Source organism: Centruroides vittatus, unplaced genomic scaffold, assembly GCF_030686945.1.
Source record: "Centruroides vittatus isolate TY-2023 unplaced genomic scaffold, ASM3068694v2 scaffold_435, whole genome shotgun sequence".
NCBI classification, from domain to species: Eukaryota; Metazoa; Arthropoda; class Arachnida; order Scorpiones; family Buthidae; genus Centruroides; species Centruroides vittatus.
In genome coordinates this window covers 672,959-691,802 of record NW_027122708.1, presented here as the reverse complement: position 1 = coordinate 691,802, position 18,844 = coordinate 672,959, and positions in this window count along the sequence as shown.

Below are 18,844 nucleotides of genomic sequence, written 5' to 3'. Positions count from 1 at the left end.
GCAAGATGATCTACCTGCTCCGAGGGAATAATGGTTTGTTGACAGTTAGGGGACGATCGTTGCCAGTCAAGGGTCAACAATTTCCCGGGTATGGAATGTTGTTGATTAAGTCGTTTATAACTGGAGTGAAATAATTCAGGAATTTTTTTGTTCTTAACTTCCAGATTTCACATTCACGATTCGACTTCCGCGTCACTTTACAGTACAAAAGAAATCTCTGCAAAAAGATGAGTTTCCTCGCCAAATGCCCCTTGTTAATTTCACATATCTTAAATTGTTCTTTTTATGACAAATTGAAATCGGGTATTTTCGAGTGGAACACCCTGCTCTGTATGATATATATTATACGTGTTTATTATTGCTTATTATTGTAATTCCTTAGTTGTTAATTAACTCCCTCTCCTAACATATAGTTTTTTGGAGAGGGAGTTAATTTTACATATTTTCATATACTCGTATTAATACACTTATGGGGCCGGTAACCTATATTTTAGTTTGTCAAGGCCGATAAAATTTTCTAGTCCGCCAGTGGTTATTTCTCTTTTCAGACACTTAGGCTCCCTATTCATCTTTGGTAAATCCCATTGCTGGTTTCTTGAAATTGTTTAAAATATCTCTTGATTGATGTTTGTTTTGATTTATCATAAGTTTCTTTTTATTACGAACTTATCGCTTGATTGAGTTTTTTCACTTAGTAGATCTGTATCAAATACAGGTCTAAGTTATTTCGTTACGTTGTTAATTTAGTTTTTCAAAGCCATAATAAGCAATCTGATTCTCATTAACGATTGCCATTTTTCATCAATGATTAAACCGAAACTCATTTATTTAATAATTGCTATAGAAATCTGAAATGAAAATTTTTGTATTTTTGTAATATGTAATTTTTTGGTTGAGATAAGCCAATTTTGTGGCATTGTAGAAAATTGTTAAGAATAAAAAATTTCAGGTATATGGCGAGATTTAACATAAAAAATCTCTTATAATGTCTTTGCCGGAAATCCCACTAAAGCCAGAAATTTACGTTAAAAGTTGAATTTTGATAAGTGATGCGGATAGAAATCACGACTTATCATTATTCCGTATTTAAAAAAAATAATAATAATAAAGATGTAAATTTAAGCGTATAGTTCTATTACTCGATGCGTTTTATTTGGGTTACAAGCAGTGACGTGTCGGTTAAATAAAAGAAGTCTAAGTATGTGGCGCCATCGGGTGGCGGCTAATGGAGTTAAACCATAATAGTTTTTTACCATTAATATTCACAAGGAAACTGGTGAAAATGGATGCAGTCTTTACTATTTTAGGAAGCTGCAAAATGAGTAAAATGAGTTTGCCATTCGTAACAAGACGTCGCGTTAAATTTGATTCGATTCGCTTTACAACGAGAAATGTCAAATGTTTTGTTTGAGGAAATTTCTTTCCGTTCCATATTTTCGTTTTGCGGATCACTCTAAAAAATAACCTGCTAAAGCTTTAGTAAAATCAAGTACTTTAATTAATACACCATTTTTAGATATTAATTTAGTCCGGAAGTGGCGCATAATTTCTAATCGTATTGCCACCTACATTGACATCACTTTCTAACCCACGTGTCTACGATGCTCTTCATAAATTAGGCTAAATGTTTTCAGTTTACTGTATTTTTTTAAAATTTAAATGCCATTCTTTTTTTAAACTTATCACATAAAAATTTTTAAAATGAAACTATATCATTTTCTATGTAATTTTTTAGTATATAAATCGTCTCGTTAAATAATATAAAAAAATCATAAAAGTATAATTTTAATAGGTAACGGAGAATGAAGTGACAGCAAAAAATGGAGAAAGCGATTCAGAAAGACGACTTCAAGTTGATGGAAAAATTAAGAGTTGAAGATAAAACAGCAGTTTGTAAAATATTTAATTTAATAAAATGTATAATAAAAAATTTTAAATGTTTTAATTAGATATATACGTAGCTTAAGTATTTCAAGTTAATTTAAAACAGATAACGAATAAGAAAATAAATTGTTTATTGGGCCTCAATTTGAAAAAAATTGTACTGTCCTACTGTCGTACGTCTGACCGCCTGTCATTCCTTAATCTGGAGAACGGAGTTAGATAGATGGAAGACAAGACCAGACGTAGAAACCTTATGTGTAGGAGGTCCCGATTAACTATAGAAAAACCTCTGATGTAAACCATAAATCACGTTATTTCAATTCAAACTTTTCTCTTCAAAGCAGTTAATAGATGAACGGCACGACTCTGTTGTTAAAGGAAAAGTATGATGCACAGGGGCATGCCACTACTAATAATTTGAGGTGGAGGGCATATATTTTAAATTTAAAAACTACGATTAAAAATTTGTATCTCGGCATTGTGACGATGTCACAATAAATAATTGCTCGGTCTTTTATTAGAATACCGGTAAATTTGTAATTAAACATAAATAGTTATTTGATAAAAAAGAAAAAAATTATTCAATGTTTAAAAGTCGGAATAATTTTTTATTGCAGACTTGTTCTCATTGACATCCTAGTGAATTTAAATATTTTTCCAAGTTAAAATTCAATAAAATTTAATTTTTGTAATCAGATGAGAAATTTTATATGTTAAATGTATTTTATAATAATAAATTTAATTAAAATTAAATTAAGTTAATTTTATATATTAATAAATTTATATTACTTAATTCCACTTTCTCATTTATTGTCGCAATTACCGTATTTACTCGCATATAAGATGAGGTGTGACTTTAAAGATCAAAATAAAGAAAATTAGATTTATTAATACAAATCTAATTTTATTTCACAAATAAAATATCAAATGCCCGTAAATGTACATATTGTCCCGCAAAAATTACTGGCATTTTAAACTTTAACCCCTGCCCCCTGCTTATCTCACACAAGATGCGAATTAAATGTCTCTCTTCAGGATAAACTTGAGTACGTCCTATTCTATTTTTTACACGATAATCATTTTTACACGATAATTCTCATTTAATACGTTTCAATAAAGTTTGATTTTTTAAAAATCCTCTTCTTCATGCCATATCAGGTCATCCTGACGTCAGCGAGCACCTGGCGCAGGTTAGTGAGTGATTAGTGTTGTGCCAAGGTGAGTCTTGGGGAAGTTAGTACCAGAGTGGTTCCCCGTTGCCTGCTGTGGATAGCGGTGTTACGCGAAAAAAAATAATGCCTTCCGGGAGGTCTTGTAAGGGAAACTGCCCCTATTCAGGCATCACAGACGTGGAGAAAACCCAGAAAACTCCACGTGACCAGCCCACCCGAGCGCGGCGCGAACCCACGACCGAATTCCCAGTGTTCAGGGAACGTAACTGCTTGGCCACTGATGGGCCTTAAAAGTCTCCATTTAATTTTAATTCTAAGAAAAAATATTTATTCTCTTCTTTTCTGGAAAATTATTGTTTAATAATTTTAGAATTAAACAATAACGAGGTTGAGGCCGAAGTTTTCAACGCGAATACGTGTACGTCGGACGTTCAGTGCCGCTTTCCTGTAAGCCTAGAAGTTTGGCAATGGCCTTTGGAATATCGAGCATGATTCCACTGACTTTCCAAACGCCATTGTCAAATTTCTAGTCTTACAGGAAAGCGGCGCTGAACGTCCGACGTACACGTTTTCGCGTTTAAAACTTCGGCCTCAACCTCGCTAATAATTTTTCAGAAAGGGAGAGAGTAAATATTTGTTTTAGAATTCAAATTAAATGGAGATTTTTAAAAATCAAACTTTATTGAAACGCACTGAATGAAATTCGTGTAAAAATAGAATTGGACGTACTCAAGTTTATCCTGAAGACAGACATTTAATCCGCATCTTGTACAGGCATTAAAGCATTCATTTCATTAAAAATTAATTATGAATTTAATTAATTTATAAAATCCCGGAAGATAAGATCGACTAGAACGGGACTCGAACTCCCGCTGCAGATCGATATTCCGGATATTAGCCAGAAAAATAATAGAATAACTTCTGTGGGAAACAATTCACGTACTGTTATGAGTATTTTGCATTACACTATTTTCGGGTGCTTAAGTTAAACCACATTTATAGTAGATTTATTTAGGCTATTATATATCAGTAATTTAAACGAAAATGCATTTTAGATTTTTATATTCTAGTTTAATTTTTTTTTTCTTTCTTCAGTTTCGAAATTTTTCATATTTATTTTAATATATAGTATGTACAGTATATGTAAATGTTCTTCAATTTTTTAATGAAAATAATTTGGTTTTGTATAGCTTCGCCACTATTTGAAATAGTCTGCATTCTGTAAATATGTGAAGTGCATTGTACAGTATATATAACGGGAAAAACAAGTTTTTTAGTGTTTCCAAAATTCCAGAAAATCTCTTAATAAATCAGAGAAAAATGCTTGTGATTTCTCAGTGTCTTATCTAAGGATTATTTCACCATGGATGTAATACTTGTCATTTCACAAACCTTCGTTAAAATAAATAGATGCGTTAAGCCTGTTTAACAGTTTTCGTTAAGTGTTTCAACAATCTTCGTTAACGCTATGTTAAATATAAAGAAATGCGGCTAGTTTAGTGTCTATAAAAAGAAGAGTCAATAATAATTAAAAAAAAAACCTCTATGTCTATCGTGGGTTCAGCCAAGTCCATAATGGAATGCGGCAGTACGTAACGGCGCCCGACATATCCGAGACAGAGCATCCCCGAAAAAAACTCCAATTTCTCGCTCGGATTCGATCCCAAATGCCAAGTAGACCTGGGCATTTGGGATTACTTGCACAAGTGTAAAAATTAAATTCATTTTATATTTTCTTTTTAAATAAAAACATTTAAAAGTTTTTATAAAAATTAAATTAATTCGCTGATATTTTTATTACTGGCGCATTTATTAATTATTTCTTTACCACTTACATCCATATCTGGATAACCACTTCTACTAGATGAAATTAACATATTGTTTCTTCTTTTTTCATTCTTCTTAGAGTAGAAAAACTGTCAATATAGAAATAGAAAGCACAGCTAATATCTTGACTAGGGATTGCAATCCAGCAGTGTTTTGAATCCAGCTGGATTTTTGCTGGATTGAAATCATTCCAGCTGGATCCAGCGTGGATGTATTTTTAATGCAATAGTATTATCTGTCTATCTATCTATCCTTATGTTTTTTTAATGAAATAAAACATTTTTAAAAAATACTTAAGAAGCTTTTATTATTTAGACTGGTCACTATAAATCAGTAAAACTTCTTACACATTTAGATAGTAAACTTAACTTTGGTTCGGTTTAACACTTGAGATAGAGATAATTAACTTTAAATGTTTAGTTAGATTATAATTATAATGTAATCTTTAAGTTAAATAATAGCAAAGGTAATTCTACTGATTAATTTATATTAATATATTATAATAATGTAAAGACGGATAATCAGTGGCTAGGTGGATATCAGTCTTACCAGTTTTCATATATCGGCTCTACATATTAGTCTGTAGTTATTTATAGGTATGTAAAACTATGTACTGGAAGTAGAATAAGTTAAATAAACTACACCTTTATCAATCCAGCAAAATATAATAAAATAATAACGTTTTCAATTGTTTTTAACGATCTTCCTCGGTTACAAAAAAAATAGAACATTAAATATAGTCTTCTGCTCAGACTCAGCTTCTTAATGAATACAGTAGAAACATCCAATACACCTTATCGCTGAGAACAAACAATTTATTACCTAAAACTAACGTTTTCGGCCCAATTTATGGGCCATCTTCAGGTTACAGCTGTTCGATTCCGATACAAAATCGAACACATTCAAAATTAAACCAAAATAGAACATACGTTTAAATTATACCAATAGGTTTCTATTGGTTTAATTTAAACGTATGTTCTATTTATAGGTTTCTATTGGTTTAATTTAAACGTATGTTCTATTTTGGTTTAATTTTGAATGTGTTCGATTTTGTATCGGAATCGAACAGCTGTAACCTGAAGATGGCCCATAAATTGGGCCGAAAACGTTAGTTTTAGGTAATAAATTGTTTGTTCTCAGCGATAAGGTGTATTGGATGTTTCTACTGTATTCATTAAATATAGAACATAAAATGTGTTCGGAATAAATATAAAAATTAACGGAAAACGCCCAAACGGACAAAATATAGATAAATAAACAAAATAAATAGCGGAAAAAATATATACAGGGTGTTTTTTTTAAACTGACGGTACTCAGAAACATCTGTAGAGAAATCTAACAGCCGGACTGTCGCCAAATTTGGGAGAGTGACTAAGGACGACATGGAAAAGAGATTCCGCGAAGAAAAAAAGTGGTACCTAAATTCGCCGGTAGAGGAGGATTTGGCGCTTTGTAGCGAAAAAGCTACCAGCACTTCACAGAAAAAAGGGTCATCAGTCGCTTATTTCCACTTGCATGGCCGCCTCGTTTCCCGTATCTAACCCCATGTTACTTTTTTCTGTGGGGTTACTTAAAGTCCAAGGTCTATCTTGGTAGTGTCCCAAACTTGATGACTTTGAAGGACAACATTTCTCGAACTGTGATGAACACTCCTGCGGACATGTTACGCTCGGCCATAGAGAACACGGTGTTCAGGATGCAATGAGTTGTCCAGCAAGACGGTGATCACATTGAAGAAGGGAGAAGGTTATTTGCTGATTAATTAAACTTTCGTTATTACACTGAAACCTCTGTCTGATTATTCATTCGTGTGTTTGTTAATTGCAGCTGGATTTTATGCAGATTCTTAGCTGTTTCGCTACAACAGCGCCAAATTCACCCCTACCGGCAAATTTGGGTACTACTTTTTTTCTTCGCGGAATCTCTTTCCCATGTCGTCCTTAGTCACTCTCCCAAATTTGGCGACAGTCCGGCTGTTAGATTGCTCTACAGATGTCTCTGAGTAGGGGAGAGCGGGGCTACAAGTTCCGTTTTTTAATCAACTTTATATTTTGTTAAGGAAACATAATTCTAGCATAAGTATTAAGAGATTAAAATTTAGTAATATATCTAACTTTGCTATAAATACAGTTTTTGAAGTTGATTTTTTGTAAGTTTTTTTATAATTAATAATACAATACCTAAAGTCGGAAAGTAACAACTTACCCCGGTTCGGGGCTAGTTGTTAACAGGGTGGGGCAAGTTGTTACAAGATCTATGGAAGGTGTAATATGTAAAAAAAAACAATAATTTATTTAACTAAGTATGTATTTAAAGACTAATCAATAATATCTTATCAATAATTAGTTGTTTTTCTTAAATTTATTATAAAGAAAACATTTTTACGTTTCAACATTTATAACTTTTACTTAAAGAAAAGGAAAGAAAGGAACATCCTTTCCAAGTTCTTGTATAACACCAGAAGTTGCAGGCAAATTTACAACTCCTAATGACCCTAGCTGATCCAAGATTTGTCTTTCGTCAGTAAAGCTTACATTTAACAAATACTCTGCTAACTTGTTTTCCTGTTCTTCAATAAAGACCAATCTTACTTTTTTGTAGCCAATCGCAGCGTTTTCTACTCCAGATTTCAACTTCTTTACAAATCTATATAACGTCATATGACAAATATCTAATTCTCTGGCAACAGTTTTTATTTTTTAACCATCTTCAATAACTGCATCTGCAGCTCTTTGCATCAACTCCTGAGATACAGAACCCCGTATTGTTTTTCGAATATAAGTCCGCATACTGCAAAAGGAAAAAAAAACCATTATTTTTACTGCATTACCGGTACAGATGAACTAGGGCAAGTTGTTCCAAAGTCACAACATGTCCCCAAAGAAGGGAACATCTAGCCCCGATAACACATGGGTTCAAAACAGCAACTACTAGATTAGGTTACGAGACATATATAGTTTTAGCGTAGTATATCAAGATACTCGATATATTTTTGAATAAAAATACCAAACAACTAATCGCTAATTATTTAAATTTGCCAGATATACCAAAAATATCAAACACGAAAATATTTACTTATGTGGATCAGCGACGTACAGGCTCTCTTTCCAATGTACCGGACGTCACTGGCCTGATTAAGATAGCTGCCGTCGGTGCGCAGAAACGTTCGATTTCATGACATATTTACTAATTATATATATATTTTTGCCTTGTGGAGCTATTTCAATCGCAACAACTTACCCCGGGAACTTTTCGCCCCGCTTTCCCCTACCGTCAGTTTAAAAAAAAAAAAAAAACACCATGTACAGTAATACCTCGACTTACGCTACCCCGACTTATGCGAACCCGGAGTTACGCGATTTTCAAATCTCGACGATTCGTCTTTTGTTTGAGCGCCACGCAACCCTTGATTACTCACTCCCCCAAACTATTGTTCAGCTTACAGGTTCGGACGTGTCGCGCGGAATCGACGCATAGCTACAATTTATTTTGTCTTATTTATTTCTGTGTTTGTTATATCTACGGAGACTTGAGACTCCACTGTGTCATCCAAACGAAGTAGAACTGATTCTTCTGCATCAAACAAGAAAAGAAAAACTTTATCTTTAATAATGTTAACTTTACATTCCAAAGACTTCGATACAAAAATGAAAATTTGTAAATTGGCAAAACTTGATCCTTTAGACCCAGTTCAATCAGATGATCGAATGACGGTTGGAAACTTGAGAGAAGGCCTCAGTTTAATTAAAAAGAGGTTACAAATTTCAGAAAATATAGACTCCAACGAAGAGCCCATTTCTTCTACAAAACGAGAAATAAAAAAATTATTAGCATGCTACGAGGAAATTTTGCGGGAGAAAAAAAATCTTTGCGCCGTCAGACGAATTTGTTAGATTTTAGGAAGCCTTCAAAAACAAAATAACTTCGATTTACGATTTTAATAATATAATTTGTTATACATATGTATTATCTAAGATTTTAATAAACATTTTTTTTCTAAATTTTTGTTTTCTTTAGTCTCCGGCCCCAATTAAAAATAATTTGTATGTATTTATATGCGAAGTTATACCCCGACTTACGCGAATTCGACTTACACGGTTATCGCTCGGTCCCACCTATCGCGTAAGTTCGGGATATTACTGTATATAAGATATAACAACGAAACCAGCATTGTCCGTTAATAACATTAATTAATGTAAAAGGATCTCCACATGGTAGACAATGAGTCCGCATCTCTATGGTTTATACAACCAGTTGTCATGTGCGCCTTACAGATTTCCAATCTCTCAAGATGTTTGACCGTTTGCCTATTCGTCGTCGTTTTTATAATTGCCGCTTGATCCCATTGGACGTTAACATCCTTCTGTCTTGCGTATGATGCCAGCGCAGTGTTGTCAAGGTTCTTACTGATTGTATATTTGTGCTCTTGAGCCTTTGTTTTAAACTGCGCATCGTTGCACCCACAAACAAGCTTGAAATTGAAACGTTGGTTGTGTAAAGGCACCGAATATATGCCCGTTGTTGAATTCCGATCCTCTTTCTTTTTATCGTTTCTTAAAAGTTTGAAAACAGTGGGATTACGTCGGTATACAATACGAAAATTATCAGACCTGGCAGTACATCTATGTATCTTGTTTTAAAAAAATGGGATGTAATTAAGCACTATTCTTTTTATATTTATTCGAAACACATTTTATGTTCTATAGTTAATGTTGTATTTTTTTGTAACTGAGGAAGATCGTTAAAAGCGATTGAATACGTTATTATTTTATTAAATTTTGCTGGATTGATTAAGGTATAGTTTATTTATGAGTAATTTAATTATTAGTGTTAGTAAAGCAGTGAGTAAATAATTAGTAAGTAATTAGTAGCAGTCTAGTAGTTAGCAAAGCGGCAACGCGACAACGTAGACTTTTGCGCAATTATTTAAAAAGTTAATTGAGTATTTGCGGATCCAGCAATTGCAATCCCTAATCTTGACCAAAACATTTTTATAACAAAAAAACCTATTAAACATTTCAGCATATTTCTCCAGTATCACCAGATGTTATATTCCACAGATCACGCAGTGGATAGATCATTCGGCTAGCAATGTAAGTACGTAAAATATAGCATAAACGCGGACAAAAACGTAAAAATATTTTTTCCGAAACTTAAGAGTAAACCGAGTAAAACACGTTTTTGTTTTTGGGCACTGAAAAATTTTCAACCGGTATCTAGCCATGAAAGACGTCTTTTAAGGTAATGTCAACGTTAGGTAAATGGTAGTGTTATTGCCCACCAAACACATTGGCAATTTTCAATTCAACCTCTTTAAGAAGAGTTCTATAAATACTATTGTGGAAATATTGCATAGGAGTATTAATACAAGTTCTGTCTGTCAGTAGACAGGAAAAAATCCCGCAGGTTTTTCTGTCGTTGCGTATGGCCAATGACAATACAATTTTGCATTTTCGTAAAACATGGCACACTTTGGATTAAACGATTGGTGTTCCTACTACTAACATCTATAAATTGCAAAGGCTATTAAAAAGGGGGGAATCGAATTCGTCAGTAAATATAATATTTCCGATTCAATATTTCTGTTATATCAAGGAAATGTTTTCGTTAAAAATTTTATAACTGGCCAATAACTGTACGCGTTTACCTTACGCAGAGTATTTCCGTAAGAATAATGGCAAGGCGTAGGTAGCAAGCAGTTAATTTGTGTCTTTCAGATCAAAATTTGAAAAATATATCGAATTCTACAATATTCACGTTTACATATATTAGAAAATGCATTTATACAATAAATGGATGACAATATTGATTCAGGCTTGTATGCGCATTCGTCAATTTACCCTTCCCTCGGTTTCTCCACGTTTAAAACAAAAAGATTAAACGTTTTTCTTTCTGCCATTCAATTTAATGCATGTATACATAACAATTAAAATGTTTATTATAACTTATTTATAATTTTAAGAAAATAATATTTAAGAAATTATATTACGAACAGAGTAATTGATAACTGAAAGACGCATGTATGTTAGAAAACCACGCATATATATATATATATATTTTTTTTTGTGCTCAAAAAGTAGCGTTATCTTCATTTAGCGGAAATAAATTCTAATCGATTGTCAACGCTATATTATATTCATTTATATTTTAATAAAGAACAAATTCACACGGTAATTAACATCATTCATTTCATTAGATATTAATAGCCATTGTCATGAGATAATTTTTACAAATAGTAAATGTTACTTACACTTTTGTGACTTCATATGATATGTACTTACAAAACATGCATTAAAATCTGAAGGATATTAGCTTACCATTAAGTTAAATTATAAAAAATAACATCGTATACGTCCCATTTCATTTCAGATCACAGTCAAAGTATATTTTTCTCTGTTCAGTTTTAAAATTGTCAAATAATAATCCAAAAGGAGAATCTGTGCGAAATTTCGGGATTTTCAAGTAAGTTCTATTAAAATTATCTTCTCTCATAAAATTTATTATGGTGCTAAAACTATTAAAGATTATCTTATTTATTTTATATCATATTTATTTAAAGTAAGATTCAAATTATCATATTGAGACGACATCCTTGAATTCTGAAGTCCGGACGCTTTGCAGATCAGTTTTGTTTCAGCGAAGTCTTAAGGTTGTCTGAGAAGTAAGCAGTCTGGCAGTTCATAACTGATGAACTTCAGTTCGAATGAATAGCATAATTTAGCTAAAATCAAAGATTAATATTTTTATTTTTCAACGAAATGATGTTAATAAGTACAGCTACGACGATAAAACGTTCATAAAAATTTATTACGCAATTAAGAGCCTGTCTTTCTGGGAAATAATGTTAAAATATGTTATCGAATTATATGACAATTTCAGAATTTTCTAATTAATTTATGAAGTTTTTTTTTTTTTTTTAATTTACTTATATAGTAGTAAGACTTATTTTATATAGAAAGTTAGTACGTTAGATATGCTATAAAAATACATATTATTCCACAACTCTATAATTTCAGAACTTTAATAAAAGCTGTTTTATGATAAAAGTTTTACATGCATATTAATAGATTGAACGTGTATTGATATTATTACAATATATCAATACACGTTCAAAGTGTACCGTGCATATATCTTAGCGTTAATCTTAATATATCCGGCACTATTTATATATCTGCACTGAAAGCACCACACTGAATACTCTCATTACTTATTTCGTTACATTCTGTAAAGTCGTGTAAAGTTTGTTCATTAAAAATTCAATTCGAATTCGCAAGTCTTAAAAAACTTCGAAAAAGAAAAAATGAGCAAATAATTACAAAGGGAACAAACTGATATGTCAATGGCCTAATATGAATCACAAAAAAAAATTCTGAAAAAAGGAATAATGGTAAAATTATATATATATTATCAATTAGCCTTTAATCCCTTTATGATACGTAATACAAATATACTTTTTACACATACTTTCACTAAAATAATTTACTACGTATTATGACACACATGAAACTATTAATGCCTTGTATATCACCTAAAATGCATTTCGGCCCTGGTGTTAATGGCCTTCATCAGTTAGGTGGACATCTTTTAAATATAAGGCAAAAAATTCCTAAAAATTATTACAAGACTCGCACTTTTAAAACAATATCATTAAAATAATGATAAAATTATAAAAACCATTAATTACAATTACACAGTGAACATTTTTACAATATATTGTACTTTAATTTTAAGAATTTTTTACTTTATATTTAAAAGATGTCCGCCTAACTGATGAAGGTCATTAACACCAGGGCCGAAATGCATTTTAAGAGATATACAAGGCATTAATAGTTTCATGTGTGTCATAATACTTTCACTAAAATAATTTACTACGTATGTGTAAAAGGTATATTTGCATTATAAATATACTTTATTTAAAACATTAAGTTAAATTATTATTATTAATTTTTAATTTCTAATGTGAGGACCCGAACGGGGGTCGACTGGGAGGTCCGAATATGGATATCAATCGAGAAATTAAAGATTCCTTTTCAGACGCGAATGAGAGGAATTGGATGTCTCGATTGAACAATAATTTACAAAAAAAAAAAAAAAATTTCCATTTAAACAATATGAAAGACTAAAGTCGAGGAAAACGCAGCTGGAGAGGAATCGTATGCAGTCGCGACGTTGACCTCTCCCGCGTCCTCCATCGGGTTTCGAATTGTCACCAGGTGACGATGAGAGACCAATGGGGAGGAGACTTTGGATGAAAAACTTATAAAACTGCGCGTTTCAAGGACATTCGGGGTTCTTGGTGCTCGCCATCAGGATTTGCCACCGTGTGGACCAACATCGACCAACTAGTCGACGCCCGAAACTAACCATCGCTCCTGGAGACATCGTGTTTCTCCTAGATTCGCCCTTCTCCCGAACTTTCGATTTGAAACTGTGTCTCACGCCCCGGGGCCGTCCACCGAAAAATACGTCGTCGAGGGACCGAGAGAACTTCAGACCGAACGTTGGACATTTAACCAAAGAGAAGGAAAAGAATTAAAAAAAATAAAAAAATTTATTCGCTCCCAGAGTTGGGTTGTCCAAGCTTTGAAGAAAGTTGTAAGAAACTTCTATTTTTATTAAACGGTTTTAAGACGGAAAACCTGTCTTAGTGAGTCTCTCCACTCCCACACGACAGTATTGACCGCTCGATTGTCGTGACACCTTTCCACCCAATCGGTAACCTCACACTAAAGCTTGGAGTAATTTCCTGTATCAATTATTATATTAATATTTTAATTTGTTAAAATGCTATCGTTGTTGGTTAAATACACAGGCCATCATTTTTGATGAGATTGATAGCGATTCTACAAAATTAATTTCATTATATTCGCAGTAAAATGCATTAGAGCAACCAGAAAAGAAAATTTAAAAACACTAGACAAAAACAAAACTGTCAGTTTCGATTTTGTTTCTATTCTTAAAACTTATAAAGTATTAAAAAGTTTCGTTTTGAAAATTAAATATTGTTCCAGTTTTTTTCCTCTTTCTTTCAATTTCCGGCCACAACTATATTTCATGGGACATGATTCAATTTTTAGATTCTACTTAAAAACAAATTTTAATGAGTAATGTTAAAAGATATAGACTAACAATTTAAAATTCTGAAAGCAAATTTTTTCCTTGATTTTATGTAATATTAAAAAAAAATCCTCCTATACACTAAGAAATCTTCATGTCATCTATTTAATACCATGCCCACACACTGCAAAATGAAATCGACAGAGCTGTCAAGGTCAAATGTTTCCAATGGCTCTTCCTTTTAGCGTAATTCCCCCCTCTATATTGCAATACAGCAGGTCCTCAACGTCATCGACAGGCTCTTAGAAACTGCGACATTATGCGAAACGATGTATAACGAAACCAACTCTTAAAAATGTACTGATATGAATTAAAATCGTGTTTTATTTATAAATATATATTCTAATAAAGCATTAGTAGATTTGAATAAAAAATTTATTCATGTCATTAATAGTTTATAAACTTCTTTATATAATGAAATATGTATTAAAAATGTGATAATCTTTAAACTAATCAATCGTCGATGATTTAATGATAATATATTTGAATGGTTTATGGTAAGTTGTTGACAGATCCAGCCAATTACTGAAGAGCGAAATCGAGCCTACCTGTTCATTAAAACTCCTAAAGGTCTGACTGGGGTTCGTACTAGGGCACCTCAGAGACAGGGAAATTATTTTTCCGCTCTGGTTTTCAGTCTGATATTAACTAATAACCTATAAGTTAAAACAAATAATAGGAGTAAATGCTCCTAGATGTAAGATGGTAATATGCATTTGATGTAGTACTATAATTAGATATCCAAACATTAAAGTTCTAAATCTCGAAAAATTACAAATGTTTAGAACAAAAATCTAAATTTTACCTAAATCTTTGAGATTAAATTAAATAATTATCTCAAAAACCATTTGGTGGAGATATATGAGAGTTATCATCAAACTAATGGAGCCAAGGAAACCGAGATCACATCAAAAAAGGCTAAATTTTATTTGTAGGATGAATTTCGTCTTTACTAGACCCTCTTCAACCGCTATTTCATAAATACAGATACCTATAATATACGGTTTTTCCCACCATATGGTTTTCGAGATAATTATTTAATTTATTAGAGGCAAGAAACCTTTCTCTAAACTTAATCTCAAACTATAGATGTATGTCTTTTCGTAATATCAGAACACAAAGGTTACAAACATAAGATACGTTATAAACAGGGCCGGATTAAGCCTCTAGCGAGCCCTAGACAAAATTTAAATTGGGGCCCCATTTAAATAAGTTGCTTCTAAACAAATCTTATATAATGTGACATTAGCGTAGCTAGCATGGGTGACACCCGGTGCGGATATCGTGGTGTCACCCCAAGTCACACCGTAGTGTCACCCTTTTTAACTCTTTTATAAAACACTATTCAATTGTAATATCTTCGCACTCGAGCAACTTGAACGCTATACCGAATATGCGATGTCGCGACGTATAAGTTTAGATTTAGAAAATAAATCATAACCATATATCAGGAATATTTCTAGATGGTGCGAGAGATGTCGTAGCGTACATTACTTCTGACGCACGGGTTGCTGTTGACTTTTATTATTATTATTTTTAGGTAATGGCTAGTCCGGCGAAGCTTAGTAGGAATTCTTAAATACAGCCTTTTCTGTCTTATCGAATTTCTTAAATAATTTTAACTCGTTTTGAAACAGAAATTTTCTGCACTGAAGCCGGGCCCCTCCGAATTACGGGCCCTAGACATTTGTCTACTTTGCCTATTCGATAATCCGGCCCTGGTTATAAACAATGTAAATTTATCCATTACGGTAAGTTAATGCTGACTACATAGCAATAGGAACATGAGATACAGTTTCTTTACAGCGTAGCCATTTAGCAGATTAATTTAAAACAAGATATTTTTCTTCTTATTCGATTTTAGATATAAAATGATCAGCTATGGTTTCTATTAAATAAATATAGTCTCCTTTGTTCTTATAATTTCAGAATATAAAAAGTTATAGATACATTTACGAATTTCTCAAAATCTAGCGATAAATAAAGTATTTTTCGTAAATATTTTTAAATCCTAAAATAACTACATTTTGCCATTATTTAAAATGCAGTTGAACAGAAAATATACGCAATATAATTTTAACTTGTCTCTATGATTAAAAAAAATGATATAATACAAGCAAAACATATTGAATTATAAATTTATTCATTCTATTTATAGGCTATCCATGTACAATATGATATACTAACTGTACAAATGTTTCTCCCGTGTAAGTAATTTTTCCAAGATTTAGACTTACGCCACATTATTACAGACATCCTCAGTTGGAAAGTGTTAACAATGCTAGCTTTTAAATGAGTTTCAATATACTTTACGAAAATAGCAGAGAAAAAGAGCAGATATTTTAAGCTTGTATGAATAGACCAGACATTTTCGAAAGATATGAAATATACAGCATGACTGTTAATAATGCAATTCTATAGTATAAACTATCTACACGATGAACGATAGAACATCAAATATACTAATTTGAAATGTATCACGTAAAGCATATCAAGGTCTTTTTTTTGATATTTATGGCACACTTGATAATTTATTAAACAAGCTAAACACAATTATCGTGTTATATTTAAAACACAACACAGACATTATTAATACATTAATTTCGTAAACCGACTTTCCAAAATTACCTCAAAGTTTTGAAATAAATTACAAATATTTAAAAACGTTTAGAATCTATATAATTATTATATTTATAGCGCTATGCACGTATATAAATTTCGAACTTCGTAATAGATTTTTATTCTGACACAATTTTACATTTTCGTGTACGTGGTATTGATTACAACTGCTACGAAAACGTTAAAGTTTGTACAAATTTTACAAAGGATTAATTGTTGTATTTATAAAAACATTTGTCTACATTTTCACATTATTTTTAAAATGTTTTAATATTCATTTTATATTTCATGAAAAAACAAATGTACACGTTATAAATTCATTCAAAATTTAAATAGTTAATTATTTAGTAAACCTTGTTAATGTAAATAGCTGACTATTCTTTTTAATTTAGTTTTATTTAAAAACCATTCTTTTTTTTTTACGTCTACATGGTTCGAGGTTATCGATATATATATATATATCGAAACCTCGAACCATGTAGACGTAAAAAAAAGAATGGTTTTTATAAGAGAAAAAAGGAAGAAAAAAAATTATATGTATAATTTATATAATTTTTTTTTAAATTATACTTTGAATAATTAATTCACGTTTCTTCAAGAATATTTGATGTTATCAATAGTTTATCTTCACGAGAAATAATTTATCAATTAGAATGTTTACGATTAATGACGATAAGCAATTTTAAGAGTTAATGTTAAGGATTTCTGTTAAATAACTTATTTAATAGCTCTTAAATAATTTAATCAACCACCATAAAAACAGCGTTAAATGCTTTAAAATATATATTATTTTAAAATTACTTTTTGAATTTTACATATTTTTTTTTTTTATATTTACACGTAATACATCGCATTAGGTACTAAACAGGCAAATTAAATCTTAATTATGTAATTGATAGAATTAAATTCAAATATTATATAGTTCGTGTTTCAATTTTGATAATGTTTCGTTCTACATTATTTATAGCAGAACTAGTGTGTCCAGCAATAAAATTTCTGTCAAGCTGAGCATTTTGTTTAATCACATCCTACTATTGCATAATAAATTACTCTTTTTCTAATTATAAATTATTATAATTGTACTTGCGAAATATACGATTAAAAGAAATTAATTATTTCCAGTAAAACTGAAAATTATTTCAAAATTCCATTTAGCATTGAAAAGTTTCAATGCTAAATTTTCAAGTGTCTATAAAAGTGCATTTAGTGACAATTGTTTTAACTTTTTTCTCACGCAAACGATCAAAATTTATCAAACGAGTTTTAATGCACGTAGTTAACTAACTAATGACATTGGATCTGACATCAATTATTCAGCGCGATTATAATCAAACCTTGAGCATTAGATATAACGTCAAATTGTTTTAAAGCATTCATTTCCTACTCTAAAATTATTTTAACCTTTTCCTGGATGATTAAAAATAATAATGTAAAGTAATTTTACGAAGTATAAGCACGAAATTATCTAGTAATAAAAAATTTTCTTTCGAAAAATGCGCAATTTATGATCATTGAAGAACTAAAAATATAAAGTAAATTCGTATTAAGGAAACTTTCTGAATTTTCTTAATAAAAAATACATTCATACGTTATTTTGGCCAATTTAAACCACCATTCTACCGAGACATACTTCTCTTATAATACTAAAAGTTCATACTAAATAAGAAAAATAAAAATCAATAAAATAAAAATTACTATTTTCTAAGTACTGCTACAGTAATAAAATTTTACTTTTAGTACAAAGTTTACATTTACTTTGTGGATTTAATATCGTTAATTATAAAAGCGAAAAAAAAAAAATCGATTTCTAACATTCCTCTGTTAATAAATCAAAGATTCTGTTTAAAATTTCAAGTGCACCTGCTCTTATTCGATTCGAAAAGATCTAAATATATAATCTTAACTCCGAGTTATGAATATTTTAATTTTATATCTAATATATAATTTAGTAATAAATTCATCTGTATGGCTTCACGACCATATGCATCGCATGTGTACAGATATTTTTGCCTGTATCAATTTTCATTCACAACAAGCTTTTTGAAGAAACTAGATTTATCTCCTTTAGGATTATATTTCTACATAACAAACAAGATAAATACATCAAGGAAAAAGCATAACCAATAATTTATATTTTAACTTAAAAAAAAAACTATTTTTACTTCAACATTAAAGAATATTTATAACAAAATTATTTCCGACGGCAGGACTTCTGTTTATATAAC